This window comes from Dermacentor andersoni, chromosome 11 (assembly GCF_023375885.2).
Source record: "Dermacentor andersoni chromosome 11, qqDerAnde1_hic_scaffold, whole genome shotgun sequence".
In the NCBI taxonomy this organism is placed as follows: domain Eukaryota; kingdom Metazoa; phylum Arthropoda; class Arachnida; order Ixodida; family Ixodidae; genus Dermacentor; species Dermacentor andersoni.
The window spans coordinates 125602441-125629733 of NC_092824.1; the positions used below are offsets into that span (position 1 = coordinate 125602441).

At 52.1% G+C, this 27293-nt stretch overlaps 1 protein-coding gene across 2 annotated transcripts in view; it reads left to right on the forward strand.

Annotated features, from left to right (window-relative positions):
- The first annotated feature begins 5625 nt into the window (after positions 1 to 5625).
- LOC126539585 (latrophilin Cirl-like) overlaps positions 5626 to 27293 on the forward strand; it is a 398662-nt gene continuing 376994 nt past the window's right edge. The window contains exon 1 of one of the 2 annotated variants that reach the window (XM_055075600.2): positions 5626 to 6160. The gene's annotated coding sequence lies outside the window, so the exon portion shown is untranslated. The remainder of the gene's footprint in view (positions 6161 to 27293) is intronic. The other variant, XM_050186470.3, reaches the window with a different exon arrangement.

Here is a 27293-nt window from a genome sequence, read left to right on the forward strand (position 1 = left end):
TTCCGCCCCAATTCCATCCACTCACCCCGATGTATCGCACGCGACGGAAGGCGGCGCGCTTGCTCCCCGCTTTTCTCCTTTGCGCACACACGACTGGAGGTACGGACACACTGGCGGCAAGACACGCGCGGCACGCCGCCGGTGGCAAGAACGCCGCGCGGCAGAGAGGCCACATCGGTCGCGCGCGCGGCGGCCGCCGCGGAGTCACGTGACAGCGCTGATCTCGCCTTGTCTCGAACTGCGCGAGCATAGGCGCGATATCGCGGTTGTCGCACGCTTTTTCCTTGCTCGGTTAGCAGATACCGCGCTGATCGCGTTGATTCCTGCAATGGTAGATGCAGACGACGATGTTCTGACGACGATGAGCGTTTTGGTCATTGTGTGTTCTCTGCTGTTGCGACGGCGGCGCGCGCAAAAGGCGCGCAGACGAAGCACTAGCGCTGTTTGTCGCGGCTGGCTCGGAGCGCTCGGTCGTCGATTGTGGTTCCGCCGCCGCCGCTGGGCAGTAGCCAAGAGGTGGCGCTTAGGAGAAAGCCCGGACGTCTCTCATTGGTTCGCGGCACGCGGCAAGCCGTCGAAAATGGCTCCTCGACCCATACTCTGCGCGGCAGACCAAACCGGTTCCGCGGCAGGTTTTGCGGCACGCGGCGCGCCACCGGCGGCGTGCCGCGCGCGTTTTGACGCCAGTGTGTCCGTACCTTAAGCCACCATCGTCGGCTCAGCCATTCCACCCCCCCCCCCTACGCTTTCACTCGCACATACAGCATGCGGCACGCGGTCACGATGTTTCACCCTTGGACTTTATACGAAACATGAGGTCGACGGCGACGGCAGGAATGCGCCTTGAGTGTCCATATGATAACTATCGCAATGTATCCGGCAACTGAAGCGTCCCGTGGCTCATTACTTTCCACAAAAGAAGTAACAAAATCGAACTTTCACCATGCGACAATTCGCTGCGCCGTAACAATGCATTTTTTTCCTTCTGTGGGGCGGGGGCACCGAAATGAAAAAAAAAAACGCATAGGAAAGTATGTTGGCCACAATCGAATGCCTACTTTGGGCACCTAATTTAGCTACGGAAGGAATATCGAAGAAAACATGAGACGCTTGGTCCACTGAGAACCAACCGTATACGCATACTGCTCGGTATCCTACACCGGCGAGACAAGACTTTCCGGAGAAGTTCTGCAAAAGCGAACGCGGTGCAATCCGTCGAGTCCCCACAGTGATGGCGGTGAGCGACCATTGTTTCTTTTTCTCTTCTGCTAGCCAGAAAGTGTCCAAAACTCTGCAAGGCGAAAATCCGCTCGGCCAGCGAAAACCGAACGCGCACCGAAGTGCGCCGCGCGGTGGTCGGGGCCACGCGAGAAAAACGTATGCGCTCTGGCCATGGCTCTGGCAGCCCGCGGGTATGGTAGCGAGAACAAAAAAAAATTGAAGAGGCTCAATGTGTCCTCGTGAATACAAGTCAAAGTAGAAAAAAATGAATAAGAACGTAGTTTTGGCGCAGGTTAAAAAAAAATTTGATATTTTTTTTTTATGTGACATGGCGGCACAAATGAACCACCACAACGCTTCGTCTCACTGAACCTCGCTGCGTGCTTTGTCAACTTGTCTGCTAGTGTGTTGATTTGACTTGTCTCGTTGTGTGTTCCGATGTAAGACTTTAGAAAAGTCAATGGACCTTTGGCGTTGAATGTTTATAACAACATTAAACCCACAAAGTTCCGTAATTGAAAATCTAAAGCACAACTTTGGAAATGTCAATGCACCTTTCACATCAAGAGTTTGAGATTTATACCCATAAATTTTCGGAACTGACATCCATGCGCTCCATAGATTCCGCGGCCTCAGCGAGATGCCGCGGCGAGCCCGCTCACCATCAAAACGCCCTTGAAAATTTGGGGTCGGATGGGGCTGCTTGGCGTTATGTGACTCTCGGTGCATGGGCGTTGCCGCGAAATCCAGCCCGAGTTCGCTATCTTCGCGGTTAAATGTTTTTTCGAGAGTCAAAAAGACATTCTAGACAAAATCCAGAATGATTTCCGGCGCCGGGGGTTCCTTTCGTCGGCGGTGCGTGGAGAGCACGAAAAAATTTCTGGGAGGGCTGAAGCCCCATAAGCCCCCCCCCCCCCCCCCCCCCCTGGCTACGCCCCTGCTAGACAGCCCAGCATTATTTTGAAAACGGGTGACGCCAAATTCATCAGTTGTCTGCGAAATAGCTGACAGCAGGTCATTGTGAAGAATAGAATAGTAGAGGTCCTTCACATCGACGGAGAAGACTTGAAAGCCTCGATCAGAGGCTGTCAAGTCTTCAGGTTCCCTCATCCGGACAAGCAGAGTCTGCAAGATCCTCAAATCCGAGTTGCACAGGCAGGCTCGACTCCGCCAGCTGCTCTCTGCTCAGCTAAAGGTTTCTACGGAACCTTCTTCGCTGGGTCCAACACTGCGGAAATTTCTACGCTTCGCTGACCAGAAAACCGAGTGCTTGGGGCAGTGCCAGTTGCGTGAACTTCGTGGTCGTTGCTCCGGGAGAAGACCGACTCCTGGAAACACTGTTCACTCGCCGGAAAACTTCGACCTACCAGAACGCATCCACAACATTTTGGCGTTGGGACCTAAGTTCGCGGTGGCTTCTAGTAAACCACCAGAAGAGATGCTTTCAATGGTGCGGCAGATTTCCATGTTCGCGGCGGAAGAGGATGTTTCGCGCGTTATTTCCGAAGGTGTAAGGGCCATATCCCGCTCTAGACAGGCACTTCCGAAGGTTTCTTTGAGACGTGTAGCTAACTATCTGCGTGACAATTCGATTTGCGTCTTACCGGCAGATAAAAAAGGCGGGTTCTGTGTACTCTCAGAAGGGAATTTTCACGCAAGAGCCGGTCAGGCAATTCCCGCTGTTCTTAAGCGACAGGATACATTGTCCTTAAGTAAGGTAAAAGCTAAGGCTAAGAAACTTTGCAGGGAATGTAACTTGGACAAAATGTTGAAAAACATTGCCAGCAGCAAACGAGATCACCTAGAGGTGTTTTTAGCGCGAAAACGCACAAATCTGACGTCCCGTTGAGGGTTATTGTTTCAGAAAAGGACACGTGGCAGAAGTCTGTCGCACTGTTTCCGCAAGCCAAGCTAGCCATTTTACCCGTGAATGACCCCTTTTTAATACGCAACTGCGATGAAGTAGTTGAATTTTTAAAGGACAACTCTGTTCGAGGCTTTCAAGTCTTCTCTGTCGATGTGAAGGACCTCTACTATTCTATTCTTCACAATGACCTGCTGTCAGCTATTTCGCAGACAATTGATGAATTTGGCGTCACCCGTTTTCAAAATAATGCTGGGCTGTCTAGTAATCACTCTTTAGAACTTTTGAGCTTTTATTTGTAATCGGCGTTCATTACATGTAATGACACCATCTATTTACAGAAAAACGGAGCATGCATCGGTTCCTACATTGCCCCGCTCCTCAGTGATTTATTTTTAGCTCGCCTAGACGTCGCCATGTCAGTGAACCTTAATCAGACTAATATTTTTAAAATATTTCGTTATGTGGACGATTTTTTGTATTGTATTCATTGTTCTCCGGCTGACCTTGAGACTGAGGTTGCCACGGCAGTGCCAATAGTCAAAGAATGCCTTGCGCCCCTTGACGTTTACCTACGAGCTCCCACAGGATCATACGATCCGGTTTTTGGATCTGCGCTTAACTTGTTCGGATATTCATACGTGTTGGTACTATGAACCTCGTGCTAACAAACCACTTCTTCCGTTTCATTCTGCTCATTCTAAGTTGGTCAAGAGAGACATTGCTAACCTTTGCCTTAATAATGCTTTGAAGAAGTCGTGCCACCATAGTGTTTCGTCTAGCTTTGCCTCTCAGTGCGAACGGCTTTCGCAGGCTGGTTATTCCGTGTCCCTACAAGTGTCAGTAGCAGAACGAATTCTAAGAGAGTTTAGAAAAGACAATCAGTACGCAGATAATCCTGCAACTACTAGCTCGGGGTAGGACAAGCATCATTCCTTATATTCACACCGTCTCACATAATCTTAAGAAAATCGCCAAGCGAGCGAATGTTCTTGTAGTGTTTTCTGCCCCTAACAAGCTTATGAGAATTTGCAAGCTCACTAATCCGAATAAGGAAGCTCCTCTTAGCCGTGATAAGAATCCCAAGAATAAGTTCGTTAATTGCACACATTGTGTTGTTTATTGTTTTCCGCTAAAGTGTCGAAAACGTTACGTTCGTCAAACTGGCCGTTGTCTGAATGACAGGCTGCGCGAACATGGTTACAATGCTAAGAATTGTATTACAGCTGGGGGGTTTCTTGAGCAGCACTGCAAAACGTGTGGTTGCGAACCGTCATTCTAGGTCGTAGTTATAATCGGCTCACAAGAGAAATCATCGAAGCAAAGGCAATCATTGGTCTGGGCCATGCATGTGTAAGCTCACCTTCATTATTATTATCAATCAATGAATTGGCGTATCTCCGACTGCAGCCACAGGCTGTCTGATTATGCTGTCACTTGGTTACTATTGGTTTTGTTGCTTGGTTTCTTTGTAAGCTCTTGATGTCACATGGTTTGCCGAGTGTATAAGTAGCCGTTTGTGTCACGAAATAAACCATCAGTTGGAAGTTAGCGCTCACTCTGCTTTCGGTTCCCGTTGATTACCCCTACCTCCTTCCTGTTTTGCTCTTTCTGAGCTGCGCTACCAGCCTAAAACAGTCATGACATTTCCATAAAACTGAGAAACCGCAGTCGACAGTGTTGTCCGCGTTACCGCAGATGTCTGGACAGCAGTCTGCGCAATTGAGCTCCGCCGCGTCACCATCCGCGCGCAGCCGAAACCGAGTAGCTTTCCCCGCTCATTATTAGCCCCGACCGAAAGCATGTCGCGAGGGGGGCGGATGACGGCTCGAAAACGAGGATCGACGACTGTGGCGCGCGCAGATGCTCGCGGTATGACTCCCCGCAGCCAGCGCAGAAACCGCCGCAACACGTTTTCATTTCCGGGCTGCAGTAGCAGCAAGTAGCCGGCCCCAAAAAGAGCACCCAGAGGGGGAGCCCAGACCGCGAGCACGGCGCAAAGGCGTTGGGGGCGGCAGGCGGCCGAGATGCATGTCTGCTTGATTAACCTGGACGACGCCGTAGTGTTTTCTGCCACTTCGAGACGCGCGGCCCGGGGAAATCAGCCGCGGGAGGGGATTGACGCCGCGCACAACAGGGCGGTGAAGCCAAACAAGAGATCGCAAAGCAGACGAGTGAACGGGAGCTGCAGCAGAGCGAGCCGCTGCGCCGATAAAAGCACAATAAAGAAAAACCAGGTACTCCAGCGAGGCGACACCCCACCTTCTGCCTGCGAACAGACAGGAGCCGGGAAAGCGACGACTCCTGCAAGCAGCGCTTCGTCGGCTGCTGCTTTTGGGAAAGCGCTTGCCTTCTGTTGCTCGCCCGCCATGCCGTACACCTCAGGTGGGAAGAGAACAGCTCTCCTCCAATCAGATAGCCCGAAACGGCGGGTCTTTGAAGATTGCGCTGTATCATTGGCTGAGAGTGGTTCCCGCGCGAGTGAGAAGGAAGGCGGCAGGCGACAACGGCGCCTCTCGTGGACGCTTCTCGCTCGGGCATCGTTGCGGGAACAGACTGCCCGTCGGCCTCGCCTGTCGGGTGTGTGCGTTTGTGGCTGTGTGTGCGCGAGTTTCAAGCCTGTCTTGCAGCTCTGCTCGGACTTGCATCGGTGGCGTATCGCAGTTTCCACTTGGCAGCGCAAGGAACTCTCCGTCGTTTCGATGCACTGGAGGGCGAGTGATCGACAACCGTCTTAGTCGTGCATAAGTGTGTGACAGTGAATGTGCGACCGGTGACGCGTTGTCTTTCGCGACAGGGAGTGCGCGTTGTTGCCTAGACCAGTCAATTCGCCAGTGGGCGCGGAACGTGCACAACAGGTCGCCACCATCTATCTACAGGCGCCTGCTCCGCTCGCAGAAGCCGGGCGCGCTTCTTCGTTCAATATGAATGCGAACATCTGAGAGCTCGGCAGACCTTGCGGGACGCAGAAATGACCAGGATTTGAACGGCGGGCGAAGTCTCCTGTATCTGTGAATTCGGTGAATCAAGGATAAACAACGGCTGCGTGATCCGTAGATGTCCCTTGCATACAAGGTGAGAAAAGCTCCACTGTGTGATGTTCCCGTCCCGTTATTTTCTCGCGAGAATACCACTGCCGTTATGGGCCTGACCTGAATGGTCTGCTAGCTTACAGGAAGCTAACCAACGTTACTCAAATTAACAAAAATATACCCCCCCCCCCCCCCTCCAAATTTCTCGCTCGCAGCAGCCCTATATATACCGATCCGTGCTGCGTGCAGTATCGAAAACCTGCTGGTATAGTTGGAAACGCCTGCACGAGCGGCTCCAATGCGGGCGTTGCATCCAAAAGCGACTCGGTTTGCTCGCGAGTGAGTTGGCGCGATAATCGCCATCTCCTGCCGTTACAAGCATCCGAGCTGCACTCGTCGAATGTCTGACGGCGGCGCCAAACCGGAGTTTCTTTACTGTTTGCGTCAGTGCTACAGCTTAAATGGTAAAGCAAGTAAAATGGCGTGAATAAATAAATTTCAGCATCGGCTCTCAATCTTCGCCTTAAAGGCCTATAGTGCGTGCGTACGCACAAATAGTCTCAAAAACACGTTACACATCGCGCATGCACTGAGAATTGGTTAGGATGAAATTAAAACAACCACTCGCCAAGAGTGTACAGTACAGAGACAGAAAGTTGACGTTCTAAGGCCCGCACGGGTTAGTGAACACAGCGAGCTATAACCAACAACGCGGCGACACATTGCAATCTTTGTGTCTGCGTGGCAGTAATATAGGTGCACAGCAGATGCTATTTTCTCACCCATATATGCGCACCAAACAGGACAAGCGCTACCGACAAGTTTCTTTCCGACATATACGTATGCCACATGCGTGTTCGCATGTGCAGAAACGACGTTGGTTGCAAAGAACCGAACAACAGATCTTAATCAAAGATTACAGTTTCAGGTCCAGACAACTCGTCTCTCTTGAGTGCAGTTTGGCGGCCGGTACTCTCTGTGCATTTATTTATTCTATGCCTCCAGTTGCTCACGCGTTACGATGTTTGTTCAAAATTGTATGTTCAAAATTTATGTCGCTGGACACCACCGTTGAGCCAGCAAATATAAGGGCGCTCCTGTTCGACCTACGTAGGACATTTTGCAGGATATTTAATGTAGACCATGCCGACGGCTCATTAGACGTTAACACTACCCTGTTTTGCACAGCCACCTATAGATTCTAGCCTGCAAGCAGCTGATGTCCCGAGTCTGGCGGCAACCGATCACAATACGCGCGCTGTCATCGACTGCTGCCGCTTTCTTTTATTTCGTGCAGTGGCGCCGTGCATGACAGCAACAATAACAGAGCAACGATAGCCAGCCTAAAGCAAAAGAAGAAAAGCATCGAAATTCTGATTTTTTTTTTTTAAGGCTTGCCGGACAGTTTGTCAGTTACTTCAAAGCGAATTCGAGGCACACGCTTGCAGTCGCTCTTATACAGTTTGACTGCGCTCGGTCAAATGGCAAGGAGGGACCACCCACGGTAAGCCGTTAAATTAATCTATGTGTAAAACCAGTGGGTAAAGGAAGTACCCTCGCCCTGTGTCCGCTAAAAACTTCAAAAGCGCCACTGACCACGCTCTGGTGCATCGTCGTATAGCGTGTTTACGTAAGCACTCGAGGAACCCGTAAAAGCGGCCACAACTGTGTCCTAACTGTAAGTGATCGCTTGGCCTGAGAGCGACAAAAACGTTACAGTGAATGGGTGCTACACAGGAGCTTATGCCAGTACCTCTGCTTTGCAAAAACACCTTGTCGTCAAATGTGGCGAAAGTTACCTTTTTGACAACAGCTCGAACGCCCGTTGACATTTTGGCAGAATTCATATCCACCGCGCCACGTCTGTCCCTGTACGACTCAACTCTCGCTGAACAGCATCACCTCTTCTGGAAAAACATAACCAGTGATACCGCATTCCTGTAGGAATTCTACCGCGTCGAAGCTATTCCCATTGACGAAAGAGGCATTAATTTCTGAGCTCTACTGTTTTTTTAACAACTCACTCATTTGTTCTCGTCATGTTCCCTTTTCACCGACTGTGGTTCTAAACGACATACCTGGCTTGCCTGTTTTAACCTAAATAAATAGCACACTGCGCTTACTGCTTACCAATACGTTTGTCCAAAGTAAGCGCCTGCATATTGCACCGGTTTTCACTCGAAGCGGATCGATGCGGTTAACGAGCTTTCTCGTTACCGCGTGCGCCAGTGACTTGGTGTTGAACTGGTCGGGCATCCCGCGAGGACCAGACCTGTCCGCACCTCGCCCGAATCGGTACGCGAGTGAGATTGGTTGATGCCTGTTGTCGTGCTGTTGTATTGCCGTGCCAAGCGATGTCACTTGTGCATGTACACATAATACAAATACGCGAATGTCGCGTATTTACGCGACATTGGCGGCGTCGATGCGGCACGCAGCTCGTGGCCGCGAGAGATTCATGTCTTTCAGAAAACGTCGCAGCCTTTGTGGCTCTCTGTGTGCAGCCGTGAACCTGGTCTCATCTCCGTGACGTGAACCATGCTCGTTACAGGTTGCGACGGTGCGAATCTCCGTGTTTATTTTCACGTGCCACTTGTTGCTAATCGTGTCGGCCAGTTAGAACATATCTCTCGCTCAGTGACGGCTTTCAGTTTTCTTTTAAAGAGTACAGTGCAAGACATCGCTAGCGCAGTGTGTGTGGCAACTTCGTACACGTTGTTGGGTCATATTTCGTGCAGGTCAAGCACGCAAACAACGCAATTTTGTTGGAAATGAATGAATCTATGCACGCGGAAACTTGTTCTCCACTAAGCGGGCAATCTGTCAACGCACTGTCCATGCGCGTTGACAAAAAGGACGCGCTTTGCTTGCTCCACCCTGTGTGCGTGCTCGCGATATAGTTAACGTCGTCTTTAACATTTTTTAAACCATCCATCATCCGCGCGAGAAAATATAGAAAAAAAGCTATCTTTCCACCTGCGCGGAATGCGTAGTGCTAGCGTGGGCTCGAGTTGGACGCCCGTTCTCGCACATCAGTCCAAGCACGCTCTAACCGTGCGAGGCCAGTCGAGAGCGTTACGAACACGTTCCTCTAGTGTGTTGCGGTTACCAGCGCGACAGCAATTCGACGAGCGTCCGCGCTTTGCCAACAGGGCCGAACACAACGGCGTCGCTGCCTCCTCTCCTCGTCCGCGGAGCTCATGGTGCGCGATAAACAATGCGGCCCTTGGGCAACGTTGTGCGCGCCGCCGTTTATCGTGACCGGCTGTGTGGCCGAGCCTGTTGCGAGTCGACCGCCCCGGCGCTCGCTCCGCGGCATGACTCGGCGCCCAATCGCAGCGGTCGAAGCCCACGTCTCGAAATCGCCGATGAAGCACCTCGTGGCGAGCGACACCACACGCGCCGATGCGAACGTTGCAGCGATTCTTCGGTGGCCTGCGTTTCACGCCGCCGACGAAGTGGCGTGCACGCTCGAAGCAGTTGTCAGAAACAGACGACCGCGGTCTTCGCACGCACCAGTCGTCCAACGAGGCTTCGGGCCGACGGGGCTGCAGCGCTGAGGTCAAGTGTGTTCGCCGGCGCTCAGTGCTAGCACGTCTCCCGGGAGGTTATCGCGAAAAGAAAACTGGCGTAGGCCGGCAAAATATAGAGAGCCTTGTCCCGATTTCAAGGTGACATTCAGCCTAGCCCACTCGGACTCCGCCGAACTTACTCAGCCCCATGCTCACGAAGATAGTGCTCGGGAAGCCTTAGTACCCGAGCTCACTTGGGCTCGCAGAATATTCGCGGAATCACCGAGTCATTCTGACTCGCCGAATTAATGGGCTCAGACTTGAAGCGTGTCGGAAGGCGCTCGACGTTAAAGGGGGTATCGCGCACGCACTGCATAAATGACCCAAGCTTCGATAACCTTTCTCGACGATCTTGCAGTGCCTACACCGTTTGCAGTACAGCCTGGCACTTATAAAATTTCGTTTACTGGACGCGAGCATCTTATTCAGATGGCTCGCACGCTCTGGCGAAATCCCCACACGGTGCGTCGGATCACGTTCGCCAGACGGGCGTGCGTGCACGGTGGGCTCGTTATGAACCGTTCGCACCCGGCTGAAACAAGTTCGCCGAGACTCGTTCAGACTCCGAGCCGCAGCGGTGGGCTCTGTGCGCAGCCTCGTCGAAAAGCGAGCGAAAAGTGCGCGGAGTCCGCGAATTCAACCTCCGGCATAATGTCGCCCCTGCTCGTTGCAGCTTTCTTGCGCCAAATTTCGCGTAAACACGGGCCGAGTCGGCCCGCATCTGCGAAATGGGCACGTCAAGTGGCCAAGGCGAAATCCACCTCGCCGAGTGGCCGCCATGGACCTCGCGGGGCCAAGCGGGGCGTTGCCGGGCCGTGCACGGTAGGAGGCGTTGTGCAAACCGGTTCTCCACCTTCTGGCGGGGGGGGGGAACGCGTCCCTGCTGCTGCGACCCGTGCTCGACTTCCTCGCAAGACGCGCATGCAAGGCGAAACCAGAACCAATATTTTTAAAAGGCGGTCCGTCGTAAAGGCGCCTTTAGTTTATTAAAGTGCGAATAATTGGCGCAAATATGCAACTTATATAAGCATTTGCTTCGAGACATAGATCGTACTGAAAAAAACAAAAAAATGTGTGTTTGGGAACACCCGACGCATTTGTTTCCGTGAGCTTCTTGTGCGGATCTTCTTTCCCGGGATCTTCCGTGCGCTTACGACAGCCGTGCGAACGGAGGGAAAAAAAGAAAAGGAACGCAAAAGCTGTCACTAATTGTTTCCACGCCTGCGTTGCAATGCTTTCGCATGCAGATGCAGCGCGAACGCCGTCTGCATTCTAGCCGCAAAACAAAACGGACGCGTGAGTTTCGGGCGGCTTTTGGGGCCGTCGTCCGTCTCTTTTGACGCGGCTGCCTGGCTCGTTTCGCCTACGCCGGATGCCGAAGCCCGTATTTGTGCGGAACTGCGAAGGGTGGTGCCCTCCTCCTGTCGCGCGCTGGCACTTGTGAAGGCGTCGAGCGTTCCACGAGCTGACGCTTTTCTCGGGTATTGTAATCCTGCTCGTCTGATTCTCGACGTGCGAGTCCAGCGCATGTGGCGTTCTTTCTCGTCTTGATCCTACACTGTTAAAGAATGCTTGCTCCCAAGCTTGTACAACAACAATAATGCGTCATTTGTCTCTCTTGCGTTTCCTTTCTCGAAAATTCTGCGCTCGTCACTTTCCTGTCGAGAATGCTATGTCACGCTGATATATCACAGAAAGGCGAACGATGCCTTTATAACAAGAACCAGTGTAGGCTGATTGGCTCAATGAACCTAACAACGCATACAAACTTTTCTAGAGCCCGATATTTTTCCCTCTTTCTTTTTCGCAAACGCGAATTGCACAAACGAACACGCATGGTTAAAAAAAAAAAAAACGGCAGAGTGAGCGCTTTGACGCGATTCCCGCAGGACCTACACATTATAGCCGAGCGCATCGGAGATGAGGCAAGAAGCACGGTGGCACGCCGCCGAGCTGTCTCCACCGAGGCGTCCGAAATTGCCCGGCAGTCCGACCGGATGCGAGCGAGAATTGGTCTCGCCACCTGTTGCGGCGTCGCCTGCTTGTTGCCCCTGCACTCGCGCGCTGCTTGACGCGCCCCGGGCACGCAGCGAGCGGCAGAGCGCATGCGCGGAGGTTGTAGGGCTCGCGCGTGCGCGGTGGTGGCGGTGCGCCGAACCCCTCCAAGAGGCGCAGTTGCGGTACCTCACCGTCACCGCCTCTTGAGTGTGCTGCGCGATGGGAGAAGGCAGTGCCACTTTCGGCATCGGGTGGGTCCGCTTCCGCGTTAACTTGTGCAGCGTGAATACGGTGCCGTTGCACCGGCTAGGGGTGTAACTCTAGCACGCCGAATGTACGTGTGTGAACGTTAGTTGTACGGGTTGCATAAACGCGCAAAAGGGGAGCGACACTGGGCCAACTGTTATTGAAGCTCCAAGTCATTTCACACATTATTATTATTGTTATTATTATTATTATTATTATTATTATTATTGCTATTATTATATCGTGTGTAAACATATGTGCACACTTGAAAGCGAAGAAAGGTGCAGGCTGCCGCCGCAAGGAGTGCTGCTTGCTGTTCAGCTAACGGGAGGGGGACAGAAGAGGAAACGAAGAACGAGGTGGCAATTTATGTCAAAGAGTAAAGCAAAACAATGAACAGGTATAAGGTATGGCCGGTCACGGCAGATGGCACTACCATAGAGGAATGTTAAAGAATACAAGACATCGTGTCCGAGGTCTTCTATTCGAACAGTGTCTGCGCACGATGCAAACCGCGTGGCTCTCAACTGCGCGTCGACCAAGCCTGCAGTCGCCGGGGTCATCTGACGTCGGGGCTTCCAAGTTGTCCCGCAAGACGCGCGCTTGGCCAGTGCGCTACCGTGTCGCACTGTCTGAGGAGGACGGAGAAGAACACTCCCCGTCGGGGTGTTCTTTGCTGCTGCTCTCTCCTGGGTACCCGCCGTGGTTGCTCAGTGGCTATGGTGCTGGGCTGCTGAGCACGAGGTCGCGGGATCGAATCCCGGCCACGGCGGCCGCATTTCGATGGGGGCGAAATGCGAAAACACACGTTAAAGAACCCAAGGTGGTCGAAATTTCCGGAGTCCTCCACTACGGCGTGCCTCATAATCAGAAAGCGGTTTTGGCACGTAAAACCCCATAATTTAATTTTGCTCTCTCTCCTGGACGAGTCCTTGGGGCGTTGTTTAGCTCTTCGCAGTCGTGTCAATGGTCTTCTACGCGTTGAAATGTTAGCCAATTGTTGCCGCCACTGGTCTTCATTCAACGACGGAGTTGCGACATAGCGTATGTCGGAATTTTTACAGCAGTTCCGTCATAACATTATTTTAGTCATCTTAGGTAATGGCTCTGTTGTATTCTTTCTTTCTGCAATACCGGAAGTTATTTTTATACATATGTGCACGGGTATGGATATTTCGTATAAGTACGTTTCGACCGCGCCCCGGTTGAAGCGTAAGTACGCGAAACGTGTTGTGTCATATTTTCTACGAATACAAATTTGTCCGTTCGTGTGTATCTTCGGGGCTCTTTCTTCGCCGGAACAAAAATACACACGTTATGCGTACCTTGCTGGGAATGGCTCCTTTTGTCGTCTCTTGTAATTCTTTACAATTGCCTAATTGAAATCTTGACGATTAGAATAGCAAATAAAAGAAAGCTAGCGATTTAGTTTTAATTAACTAATTGGATGCTTCGAGCCAAAAATTACTGGCTGTTTCTCAATTGAACTCCGAATCGCGCAGAATGGCTTGTGTGTTTAGGCTGTATGGCGCCGGTCACTGACCTCGCCAACGTTGTATCGGCAGAGGCTCTCACGCAGGCACACGTGCTGGCGCACGTTTCTTTAGTTTTTGAAGCGGAAGAACTGGCAGAGGGCATTCTTGGGGATCTAGTTATTTATTCATTATTATGCGAAAATCTTGTCGATTGGATCAGTGGACAGGTTGTGCTGCAATCCTGCATATATCATAATCATCATCGTCATCACCACCACCACCACCTGTTATACCCTTAAATGTCCCTTGTGGAGCCTTTAAGGGAGGGAATGTTGGAAAATGTTGACATGCATCAGTCATGTGAATTACACGAATTATATATTCGTTGAAAAGCTCTCACAGTAAATCAATAAATACGTACGTTCAGTACATACGTAAATTTGTATTGCTGTATTGCTCAATAGTTATGTTAATTTCTTGTATGGTGGTTATGCTATATATTGGTTGCATACTGGTGACGGAGGTGACCCATAATATTGAACAAAGGTACGAACATATTGTCCTAAGCTGTGGTCAGCGTGGCGATATAGGTACGCACATACATTCGCGTATATCCCCTCTGTTATTAAATGTGACCGTCGCGTAAGACAATGAATGGCTCATAGCCTCTTAAGCTCGTGCCGCCCCCGTAAACGCGGCATTACGACGGCAGAAGTGAAATTCTGGGCTGGAGTCGTGAGCGCCGACGGAGCCAGCTTAGGACGACGACGAGCAGTGGCGCGGCTGCGCGGGTGGCGCCGAGAATTTTTCAACAGTCCTTTCTGAAACAGTTCTGAGAACGTCTGTTCTCACCCCTTTGCCTGGGACCTCTTTGGGTCCCACGTGGGACAAGGGTAGTTCAAGGGTGCGTTACAGGTCTCCGATATGTGTTATTGAGCTTGGACCCTTTCTGCACCATCACCAGGATCGACCCACACGATGATTTGTTTTTGTCGACACATTTTCCCAGCCACAGACAGCTTCGCTGTGAAAGGCCCCGACGTCGGCCACAACATCGGCGTTAGCCAACGCGCCGAAGGCACGGAGCATCGGCCGCGACGCCGCTGTGGTACCGAAGCGCCGCTTGTGGAAAAGCGTGCTTGAAAGTTTGAGAGGATGTTTGCCGCTTTGTTGCCGATTAGGCCTTACTAATATACTTTACGGGAGGTTAAGTGTTGAGGATGTAGTGTTGCGAATGTTTCGCATACATTCAGTGATTACTTAGAGAGCTACATATTGTGACACGCTGACGAAGATGTTTTCATCTTGGTGGGAAGAAGACGACGTCGCTCTGGACATCACACCGGTCATGCGAGCAAGCCCGATCCATCGGCGACCCTACCGCGTCTCGCCTACTGAGCGACACATCATCCAACATGAAGTTGACAAGATTCATTCTAGAGACATCATCGAACCTTCTTGCAGTCCATGGGCATTCCCTGTTGTACTAGTTAAAAAGAAGGACAACAGTTGGCGATTTTGCGTCGATTATCGACACCTCAACAAGGTACCAAAGAAAGACGTCTGTCCGCTACCACGCATTGACGATGCCCTGGATTGCTTGCATGGAGCACAATATTTTTCGGCCATCGACCTTCGCTCCGGCTACTGGCAAATTGCCGTCGATGACATGGACCGCGAGAAGACAGCATTTATTACTCCCAAAAGACATGTTGTTTTGCCGCAATTGAACACACACAAAAGGAAGACTGTCACAGAGTGCATGCCCGCGTCCCTCTCGGGATGGCCGCCAGTGTCGCGCCAGCTACAGCGCCGCTTGCACGGCGATGGGGAGAGAGCGCTCCCCATTGTCCCGAGCTCGCGCGACCTGTTTGGTCACGTGTGTCGCCTGATCGCGGCGGAGGGACGAGGCAGCTCGGGGAGCGGCAGAGTGGCTTGGAAGACGGAGCAGGGTGGTCGTGCACCGGGAGACAGCTGAAGATGTGGTCGGCAGGCTGAAACCTCCAGGCCGAAGTCTTCGCCGTTCGACCGACAGACGGTGCAAGTCCGTCGCAGTTAAGCCTCGTGTTACAGCCCGCTCTCAGAACTTTCCGCCGGACTGTATTTTTTTAATCGCGTTTAATCTTTCATTTATTTATCCATCGCGTGTTTATTTTTGTATGTTCTGTTAGTGTAGTGTTGGCCCTATTTATTGTCGCGTGTATTTTTCATTTTTGTCGCGTATTTTGTTTGTTATTTCGCGAGTGTTAATAGCTCCCACGTGGTGGGCTTAGTGTCGTGCGAGTGGCGTCAGGGCGTGCGTTGTGTGACCCGCACGCCTTCCGCGAACTAGGCCCCCCTGCTGGTAATTTGTATGTTCTTTTTTCGAGCATGTCTCGCGCATGATTTTATTGTATTAAATTGAGTGTGTGTGTTGTACGTCGCCTCCCGTCTCATGCCTCTGGTTCACGGTCGATCAGGCGTGGACCTTATCGCCGGTCAGCAGTCGAACCCTCACTAAACGCACGCGGGGTGGGTTTGTTGTCGCCCCATCCCCTCCGGTTCGGAGAGTGCGAATTACCCCACCACCAATCTTTGACAAAGACACATAAAGACAGAAAACGAGCCAGGGAATGTGCACGAACTAAATCTAATGAAAGATGGCGTGGCACATTGGCCTGCACACTGCAAGGCCTGCATGTGCAAACCACGGTTTTCTGAGATTAGGATTCTTGGCAGAAGTAGATTTCAAACAGCACGTGAGTTGATGGAAGCTTACTATATAAAAAAGAAAGGTACAAATTGCTTTAGCGATACATCTATCGTGCTCTATAAATCGGAAACTAGATTGTTTGACCGCAATGTAACGTAGATCTGTGAACAGCCAGCGCATGTGTGTATGTATATATATATATATATATATATATATATATATATATATATATATATATATGGGTCACAGCCCAAAATAAATCAGTTGGAAGTGCCGCCCGTGGTGTCCTTATGTGTCTTCCTTTTGTGTGTGTTCAATTGCGGCAAAAAACATGTCTTTTAACAAGCACCAACTAGACCAACAAGCAGTTCTGTTGCAACATATTTATTACTCCCGATGGCCTGTATACCAGTTCAAAGTGCTGCCTTTCGGTTTATGTAATGCCCCAGCCACATTTGAACGAATGATGGACGCCCTCCTGCACGGTTTCAAGTGGTCCATCTGCCTATGTTACCTGGACGACGTTGTCGTTTTTTCTCCGACTTTTGCGACACACCTCGAACGCCTATCCACGATCCTATCTGTTTTCCGTCAGGCGGGGCTGCAATTAAATTCGTCCAAGTGCCACTTCGGTCGTCGGGAAATCTCTGTGCTCGGGCATCTCGTCGATTCTTCTGGTGTACGGCCTGATCCCGATAAAATACGGGCAGTGAAAGACTTTCCCGTGCCAACATGTGCCAAGGATGTTCGCAGCTTCTTGGGCCTTTGCTCCTACTTCAGTCGGTTTGTCCGAAATTTTGCGAACGTTGCGTGCTCTCTCAATCAGCTCCTCAAGAAAGATGCCGCATTCATTTGGGGCCCTGAGCAAGCTGGTGCTTTCACCGAGCTGATTGGGCTGCTTACGTCCCCGCCCATTTTCGCTCACTTCGATGCGTCAGCTCCAACAGAAGCTCGTACCGATGCCAGTGGCCACGGTATTGGAGCTATCTTGGCACAGAAACAACAAGGGCGAGAACGTGTTATTGCCTACGCCAGCCGCCTTCTTTCCTCTGCTGAGCGCAGTTATTCTCACCGAACGCGAGTGTCTGGCTCTCCTTTGGGCAGTGGGTAAATTCCGCCCCTATTTGTACGGCTGCCAATTCACAGTCATCACTGATCGCCACGCTCTGTGTTGGCTTTCGTCCCTCAAAGATCCTTCAGGGTGCCTTGGCCGCTGCGCTCTGCGCCTTCAATAATACAACTATTCAGTTTTGTACAAGACCGGCCGGTTACATCAAGATGCGGACTGCTTGTCGCGCCATCCTGTCTACCCTCCTGACGTTTCTGCGGCCGGCATACCTGTCACCGTTCTCTATCTGGCTGCTTTTCGCGATATTAGAGCCGAACAACGTCGGGACGCCTCCTTACAAGACCTTATTCAACGGCTCACTTCAACGACGCCCGATCCTCCCCTTGGCATGTTTGAACTCCAAGATGGTATTTTGTACTGCTCTAACATGCGCCCGGACAGCCTTGACAGACTCTTCGTTGTGCCTGAGCATCTGTGTCAGACTTCTCGTCCAGCTTCATGGTGTACCGACCGCCGGTCACCTTGGCGTGTCACGGACTTATGACCGCGTTCGTTCGCGCTTCTTTGGGCCTGGTTTATACCGTGACGTCTGCCGTTATGTCGCTGCGTGTGACCTTTGTCAACGGTTCTTCCGTGTAGGTGTTGACCTTTTAGGCCCTTTTCCTACGTCTTCGGGAAACAAGTGGATTGCTGTAGCAACAGACTACGCCACCCGATATGAAATCACACGGTCTCTTCCGACAAGCTGTGCAACCGATGTCGCCGACTTCATCCTAGAGAACGTCATTCTTCACCACGGCGCCCCTCGACAGCTCCTCACCGACCGAGGCCGCTACTTTCTTTCTAAAGTTGTCAATGACATTCTACACTCGTGCGCGACTAAACACAAGCTTGCTACTGCTTACCATCCACAAACGAATGGTCTAACCGAGCGCCTTAACCGCACCCTTACTAACATGTTGTCCATGTATGTCTCCGCTGACCATCGCGACTGGGACGTTGCGCTGCCGCTCGTTACTTTCGACTATAATTCGTCTCGCCATGACACTGCAGGTTTCTCTCCATTCTTCCCCTTGTTTGGCCGCGACCCTACGCTACCTTTCGACACCGTTCTGCCTGCTAGTCTGAATTACACATCCGAGTACGCCCGTGAAGCCATACTCAAAGCACAAGAAGCACGCCATATTGCCCTACGTCGACTTGTGGAGTCGCAGGACAATCGGCGGCGTTTATATGACGCCCGCCATTGTGACGTCCATTACACACCGGGCGGCCTGGTTCTCATTTGGTCACCGTTGCGATGCGTTGGCCTCTCGGAGAAGTTACTTTCACGCTACTCTGGCCCTTACCGTGTCTTGCGTCAAGTAACTGACGTCACGTACAAAATGGCCCCTCTTGAGCCAACCGTGGGTCAGCATCGCCCCGACGTGGTTCACGTCGCACGTCTTAAGTTGTATCACTCGCCCGCCTCTTAACCAGCACCGAGCCAGTGCTTCAGCCGCCGGGGGCCATGTGACACGCTGACGAAGATGCTTTCATCTTGGAGGGAAGAAGACGACCCTCTGGACTTGGCGCACTGTCTACCATCTTGTCAGCTGTTACAATTATTGTAAATATCCTGTAAATATACGTCTGACTGTTTTTAACCCCGTAACAATATGAACGGGCAAGCCTTTATCGCAATAAAAAAAAAAAGAACGCGAGTCAATTGGCCTTTATTGAACACCAATAATCGGCCTGTACAGAGAGCGTCCTGTAGGCCGGAAGAATATTCTGCAAGAAGCCACCTTGTCCTGTTTCGTCACAACGACGGGAAACAGTCGTGAATGAATAAAAACATTTCGCCTCAAGTGTTCGTGCAGCGCGACGGCACGCGTGAAGAGAGCGCGCTATCCGAGCTTTGGCTTCTGAGGCATCTCGCAGTCGAGTGCCGACCGTTTGCTCTCGCCGCGGCGGAGCTCCAGCGCACGACCGCGCGTTCGATAAGGCTCTCGCGCGAGGCGAGATACTGCCGCTCGCAAGTCTGCGAACGTGCTGGCGCGCTAACCGATGTTGTGCCATTGTCAGCCAAACGGGCGTGTATTGGGAGCGATATCAACGACCTCCCTCGCGTGGCTGCGGCACTCAAGGAACAATTGGTAGCGTTGCTCGACGCAGACGAGGCGTGGCAGCTTTCGCGTTGATGGCGAGTTAATTCCACTCTCCCTGTGGGCCACTCGACGCCACGGCTCCTGCAGCGAGGCGTCTTCGGCGGCGAGCAGACGACGCGTACTTCCGGTCTCGTGCCTTCTGGGACGCATCTGCTTCGGTCGACTCACTGCATGTTGTGAAATTTCGGGCTAGGTTCTGCTTGCGTCCGATGCAATGCTTCCCAAAATCCACCAGGAACTTCGCGGGCGCGACGCAATAACGTTCAAGAGGTAACGGCGTTTATAGTTGCGCAAGCCTGCTTCGCTCGCGGTTCCTTATTTTCACTCATTCCGGCTCGTATTTGCAAACTGCAAGCGCTCTGGAGCAGCCGTCTGGTTCAAGTACGAGCAGACAAGGCACGACGAAGGTCGTGCGATGACGTCATTCGCGGGGTCGTCAAGAGCCGCGCCGAAGGTCGGAAACCTTCCGGCCAGAGGCTAGTAGAGAGAACAACCGCCCTCAACAGAGACTTCCACTGTCATGAAATATGTAAGTTCGACCTTTTCATTCCCAATTCCATGTCCAAGGGTCGTGGTGAGTTTTCACCGGTTTCGCATTTTCTTGGTTTGATAGCCAGATGTGCTGGCCGAATTTTGTTGCGCACTGTTGCACATTTGGGACCCATAATTTTCTACTCTCTGGAAATGAACCTCCAACCTGTGGTAGATGCGGGGAGAGGCTGACCGTGCTCTACGTCCTACTGGAGTGTCGGGAAGCCGAAGCTGATAGAATGAAACATTTTCCTCTGGCATACCGCTATTGTACCCCACTTCACCCGGCTATGTTTCTTGGCAAAGAACCGCTTTTTCACGCCAAAACTTCCTCGGTTTCTTCAATGATGTTGTCCTACATGTTATTAGTCCCACACATTCGTAACGCTTCGTCTCTTCAGAAGATGCGGCTCCGATAGCAGTGTCGTATAGCACATGCCTCCAGGCACTTGCGTCTCAAGGGCTCTGGTGAGGCCGTAGTGCTGAGGCCACTCTTTCCATCTGACATGTTTTGTACATCATAACATTCCTCGCAATGTACATTAAGGCTCGTAGTACACGTCATTAGTCATCGCCATAATCTTACTACACGTAGATTTTACGAACTTCGCAGCGACTATTTTTTAGGCCCCTTTACAGCCACGTCACTTCAACTTCATAGAATCCATCACTACATGCGAAGTCACTAAAACTGGCGTGGCGCTCTTTGGCCATACCTGGCCCTTGCGCCAATAAAAACCACACATTCATTCATTCGTTCCTCTCACTTTGAGAGCTCTTTCCTTGATGTACACCCGAGCAACTTGCGCCTCTGCAGAAGCGAGAACTAACAGAGCTGTGCGCGCACGACATCTGCTGCACAACGGACACGTCGGAACTGGGCGTTCGTGAGGTGGACATTGACTGCTCGCTGACGCGGAAACGAGTGCGTGTTCCTGCGAATGGTTGCACGCATTCACTGCAGTGTCGCGCGCTGTCCTGTTGCGGCGGTGACGAAACTGTACCTTGGCATAGTTGTTGGTTAAATGGGAATGCGTTGCTCACAACTAGTCTCTTTCTACTGCAACAATGTATAACGAAAAGGACGGACGAAGCTTCCGTCTATATTTATTGCGATAGCGACGGACCCACCGAGAGAATTTTTTCCGTCGTCACTGCCGTTGGCGTCGTCGTGAGGTTCTCTATATAGCGTGCACCGTTGACACCAGCCTCCTTGACCCGCGACAACTTTCACAACCCCCAGCGTCGCTCGAGCTGCAGACAGTGGTGCAGCCACGACACCGCGGCGCCAGTGAGCGAATCTCTGCGACGCCGCACACACCTGCTGGAATGGGAGAGCGTATCATGGGCGCAATGGCGGTCTTAACATCCCATCGTTCGAACGTCGGCGAAACTCGCGGTGGAGTGCTGCCGCCTCTCGCTTCAAGCACCCGCCCGCGGGGTTCTGACCGACTCGTCACGACGCTGTGCACTTGGAAAGCGCGATTTTCGTGCTTGGTGATTTGCGCAGTAGCCGGGTGTCGCCCTCTTCTGCTCATTCGAAGTGCGGACACAGCGCGCGGCCTTCTCGTTTCGCGAGAGTCCTTCCCGAAAGTCCCCGAGTAAAGGTGCCGCTCACTTCCTGTCCGGACGTGGGAAAGTTTGTTGTTTCCACCGCAGTTTGCCCGATCGCGTATCGCGCGCGTGGACGGACCACGCCCAAGGGCGAACCGCGGCGCGGATTTGCATTCGATTAGACGTGCTCTGCGGGAAGGCGCTCTGCGGTATGTAGGGCGGCCTCTCTCTCGCGCCGCAATGTGTTCCTCCTCTTCGAGACGCCGTCCTGCGGGAGCTGACCAAGGCGCGCCGATGCGCTACTTTAGAAGCAGTCGCGCGACAATTGGCAACGGACGTAGCGGTCCGAAAACGGAAGCGGCAAGCCGTGCGTGCGTGCAAATCTTTCACGAGACCGAGAGGTGCTCAAGGGGGGGGGGGGGGTGACGAAGATAGCGAGCGCACGACAATCCAGCCGTTATTTGTTGCGCGTCTACACGTCACTCAGTACATGTGCAGCAAATGAAACAAGTACGAGTAAAAAAAAATACTTTTCAACTGTCACGTGTATACAACGAACAGCGTGCGTGTAAATGATGAATGCATCGCCTCCTTTATTTTTCAGAGGAGGCGTGCGGTGAAGGCTGCAGCTGCGTATAGCGATGCGGGGGGGAGATTGTGCCCGTCGCCGGAACCTCGTACTTTCGTTTGCCGGCGTTGAACTTGCCGATGGTTTCGGCGCAGTTTACGCGTGCTAAGCGACCGTGTGTTTTTTCTCAAACGTCATTGAAGCCCTCCTAAAGGAATGTCAGATTGTACATCTCACCGCCTCAGCCTATACCATCCTCAACCTAACGGCATGACGGAACGTTTCAATCGTACCCTTGCCGACATGTTGGCGATGTACGTGTCCAACGATCACACGAATTGGGACCGGGTACTTACATTCATAACCTACGCTTATAGCTCTGCCCCCATGCTACCACTGGTTTCTCACCTTCCTTTCTTCTCTATGGACGTGAACCATCATGCTGCATAGACGCAATTCTGCCGTTTCTGAAGCGGCTGCTTATGCAGAAGAATGAAGTCAGCTGGCGCGTTCGTTTACCACGCCCGACCAGTGTCGTCAAAAATCTCGCCGTGACGCCCCTGCATCTACTGCCGACGATATCCCCGGAGTTTGGCTTTGGGTTCCATCCACCACTCTCGGCCTTTCTACCAAGCTCTTGTCCAAATACCACGGTCCTTACAGAGCCCTAGAAGCCGCCCGTGCACTATGTCATCGAGCCGGTCCAGCCAGCTCCGGACACTCGTTTCCGAGGGGGCGTTCATGTCGGGCGGCTTAAACCGTGCTACGACCCGCCTGTGCTGTCTTCTGCATAGGTCGCCAGGTTGGCTCCTTTCTACCCGGGGAGTGTTGTACCGGAGCACTTCGGCGCCAGTTCTGTGCCAGCACGGAGGAAAAAGTTGACGTTCGTGTGTCTCTCGCTCTGTCATTATTATGAGGCTTATGGATGCGGTGCTTGGAGTCGCCGCACGGTTCGAGCGGCCCTGTGCCAGAACCGCCAAATCGTGAACACTCACTTCAGCGACGCGTGCTTGTTTGCTGTGAGCCCGTATTTCGCAGCAGGCAAGTCGGGCCGCCACACGAAAAGGGCAGAAAACTCGTAGAGAGTGGAGCATGGAGCGAGGCGTTCTCGTGGTGTACGACTTGCCCTTGGTTTTTTTTTCCTGTTGTTGAAAGCTGACCACGTTGGTTTCAGCCATTATGAAACTCAGTTACATTGCTTGTATAAGAAAGACCAAACGTGAAATGCAGAGAATCAGCGGCCATGTTGTGCATTTCGTGTTTGTTTCGTCTTTCTTGTAGCGCTGTGACTGTGCTTCGAGCTTGAATTTCTTCTTCGCACGAGATAAGACGAGGGCTGTAGCTGTTCAAAAGATGCCCCCACGAACGAATGGCTGAAAAAATTATGCAGATCCCACGCACTGTGGGAATCGATCTAAGCGAAGCTTTCCGTGCTGGATTCTTTGATTGACGATAATTAGCGGTGACGTTAACGGCTAAAGCTGAATTTCTTCAACGTTTAGGCTAACACGAGTGTGGCGAGTTGATGTTCAACGTTAACTTGCGTGCACCACTGCTGTTTGTCGGCGTAGTACACAGAACACACAGGGAGAGGTGGTTGCTTGAGGCGTTGTTGTACGCCATATTTTATAACCTCTGAGAAGGTTGAGCGTTGTCATTGCCTCACATGGCACATCACATTGTGGCAGAAGTATTAAACTTGAATTGGGTTATGGGCTGTACGTGCCAAAACCACACTCGGATCATGAGCCACGCGGTAGTGGCGTACTCCGGATTAATTTTGACACCGTGATGTCCTTGAACGTGTCCCAACATCTAAGTACCCGTGCCTTTTCTTCTTCGCCCCCGTCGAAATGCGGCTGCCGCGATTTAGATCAAATCCACGCCCTCTACCAATCCCATAGCCGCAAAGCTAACGCGGCGGGCAGAGAAGTGTCGATTTGGCGGTAGACCGCTTCCGTAGTGTCTCATCGACCCTGCGGTGCGCTTTAATTAATGCGGCTCTGCTTCTTGGCGCCCTGCGCAAGTTGCTCGTTTGACATATTTGCATGACGTTTATGTTTCAGAAATAGCAGCAACGTACTGTACCGTACCTTGGACTTAAGCTTATCCTGTGTCCCCGCAACCGCTGTCGTATAGTAGTGGGGTTTCCTTGCCTTCTCACGTCACCTCCTCTCCCTCTCTTACATGGGAACGGCCTCTTCTCCTCTCTACAGTTCTGTCTGCGTCCCCTCTGGCCTCATGGACACGCCAGTACAAAGGGAAGCGCTGCAGTTTCTGAAATGCTTCCGAAGGGAGTCACGGATAATTACAGCTGTCAAGCGGCTAAGATGGCGACGGCCAGGGAGCTGCAGACGGCATTGTGCACATTCGACGCGGTGGGGTGAAAACGAGTTTCTCCCGTCGCCTTTCCTCTCTTGCTCGCGCCTCTCATTTATATACGCGCTCTCAACCACCCCTTGACGCGGTGCGCGCCACAGCAGCCCACACCAGCAGTGGGAAAGTCGAAGAGGCAAAGAACGCTTCACTTTAAAAGAAAAGAGACGCTGTAGTTTCGAAGCGGCGCCATTTCTCAACACCGGTCAGACAGTCGCGGCGAGCAGTGGAGCTCTCCCGACTTCCGCGAAACATTTGTCTCTCGCCTTTCGACCCCGCGCCAACGCAGCGCGCCGTGCGGCAGAACCTGTCGGTGTATACGGCGAATCGGATATTATTACACTTGGTGAGCGAGCGCCACATAGATTGGCACCACTGGAAACCCTGAGAGAGGAGGGATCGCGCCACTTGTAGGCGAGAGAAAACACAAAGCGAGTCGACATCAGACGGTCCCGCGTTGTGCAGCACGGCTGGTGCATAAATGTTGCTTGTTGCCCAATAGGGACGTAGGAGGTTTGGGGGCTAAACTGTTGTATTTCCCAACGTCGTCAAATCATTGCCGAGTTGGTAAATAAATGCACTTTAAAGGTGTTCCTCGCAACACTGCGTGCAGAGTGGCGGTTTCGATAGTCTTCCTCTTGTCCTTTATTGCTTTTTGCACGCAAACATTTAAGGGGAGCAACAGAAAAGCTAACCTTTCGTTTGAAAACTTGCGGAATGCAAATTCGAAGTGTGACGTATGAAGGCGCGTCAGCCTTTGTCTCGTGCGCTTTCGCTGTTCTAAGGCTCGAACGAAAATTACGGATGACCCGACAGGGCTGTTAAAAAAAATGAAATGCGCCGCGTGGGAGTGCCAGGCAAAAAGAGGCATTCTCGGTTCGGACGGGCAGCTCTTTCTAATCTGGCCGCAAACGCGTCGTCAAAAGCGGCCATTACGGGGACCGGCGTCAGGCCGCTGCTCCCTTGCGTAGCCTGGTAGCTATGCCCAGTCCGGGAACTTGTTTGGCTGGCTCCCACAGTGGCGATTACTCGTCGCGCGCGCGTGAGCCCCCCTCTCTCTTATCGTCTTGCGGTCGTGCACGTTGCCGGCCACCCGGCCGACATGTAAGGCGAGGCTTTCGAAAACCCTGCGGCTGGTCCTCGCACGAGCTAACCGGGCTTGAGTTTTGAATCTCTGACTCGGCTGTCACCAGACCGCCTTACCTTTCCCTCTCTTTCTCTCTCTCTCTCTCTCTCGGTGCTTTAATATGCCTTAAAGGTACGCCATTCCTGTGGGGGGGGGGGGGAGGTGCCTGCCGCGGGGTTGTCTGCCTGCTGCTGTTCCTAATATGTTACCTTCTGTTTCTCATCGCTTGTGCTTCTCTCGGAACTTTGCGGTCAGATGAACCAGTGGCCTCAAGCGTCACTGCTTTGTGTCTCCTCTGCTGTGAGCGAAGCCTGGCGCGAGCGCTTTTGTGTTCAACCTTGGTCGAACATGCGCGCGCGCCGTCGCGCACATGCTCATGCTCTTGAAGCGACACTAAAGATGGAAAAAATAATTTCGCTTGCATTGGTGAACCGCACTTCTGCAGTACCAAAGACTTAAAGAAAGCTGCTCTTACCGTGGGAAGAGTAAGCCAGAAAAATGCGCAAGCCAGAAATACGGGGAGTGATGCTGTGTCATCACGGATTTTGGCGCCGTCTTCTCGGGCCTATCAAGATGGAAACATTCCAAAGGGGAATCCAGAGGCGCAACTTGGCAAGTTCTCCAAAATTTTTACCGAGCCATAAATATGCTTTGGTCAAAATAAAACGAGCATTTGGCTAAGGATGAAAGAAAACAAACATATACGGGACGGCCACTGCGGATCCCACGTTCCCACTGAAGAGGAGCGTAAGAGGGTCCGATCGATTATTTATTTATGCGTTAGGTGCACGTGCACGTTTCGGGAACCCCGCGTCCGCTTGTTGTTGTGTCGAATGAGTGAACAAAGAGCAGGTGCGTAAGAGATGCACCCTCCTCTGGTCGTGGTTATACCGGCACAGCACCCACCAGTCAATGGTGTGGCTTGTGATGGTGCGCCAAAGTGTTTTAGCTTGTATCCGGCCTTTTCTGACGACGTCGTTGTCCTGCTGCTTAATCCTTCTCATACAATTTCCATTTTCGCCTGTGCAGGACGTGGCATAATTCGTGCACGCGGTATCTTGTAGATTACCTCCAGAGACCTTAACATTTCCAGAGTCTTTTACCTGTGTTAGCTGTTGTCTTAGTTTTCTCCTTGCCACGTGGGACAATTTTTACATCGTATGGGCTAAAAAATTCTTGTCATTCCTTGCTCTCAGGGGACGGCCGCCTGCTCCTCTCTCTCTCTCTCTCTCTCTCTCTCTCTCTCTCTCTCTCTCTCTCTCTCTCTCTCTCTCTCTCTCTCTCGCGCGCGCGCGCGCGCGCGCGCGGTTAGCAAACTGAGGAGCGCAGTTCTTGAGTCCTCAGTAGCTGTGGAGGGCAGCCGCACAGGTCTTGCGTGCGCTGCAGTCCACAGCCGCAGAGCCGATGCGTACCAAGAGCGCAACTGCGACGGAGTCGCTTTTGCTCACAGTAGTAGGATGCGCCGAGTCGAACCTGCAAATGTTTTTTTTTTTAGACATTTGCGGGTCCTATACACATCGCTGGGCGAACGTCAAGAGGACCTGGAAGAAGGCAAAATGTCCAGTTTCCCCTCTTCCATGGTAAATTGGATGCTTGGTGCGGTGTGAAGGAGTTTAGATGCTCAAGAAGGAAAGGTCAGGGGTACTGACAACGCAAAAGTATTCAAATAATGATCAACTTAGTGCCAAAAATACGATCACACATAGGGGACGAGGACATAAAGACGGGGCAAGCGCTTTGAATTGCCCCTCTCGGTGATCCTGTTGATGGCGCTAAATTGATCATTATTTGGCATGCGTCACCTCGCCGCACAGTAGGT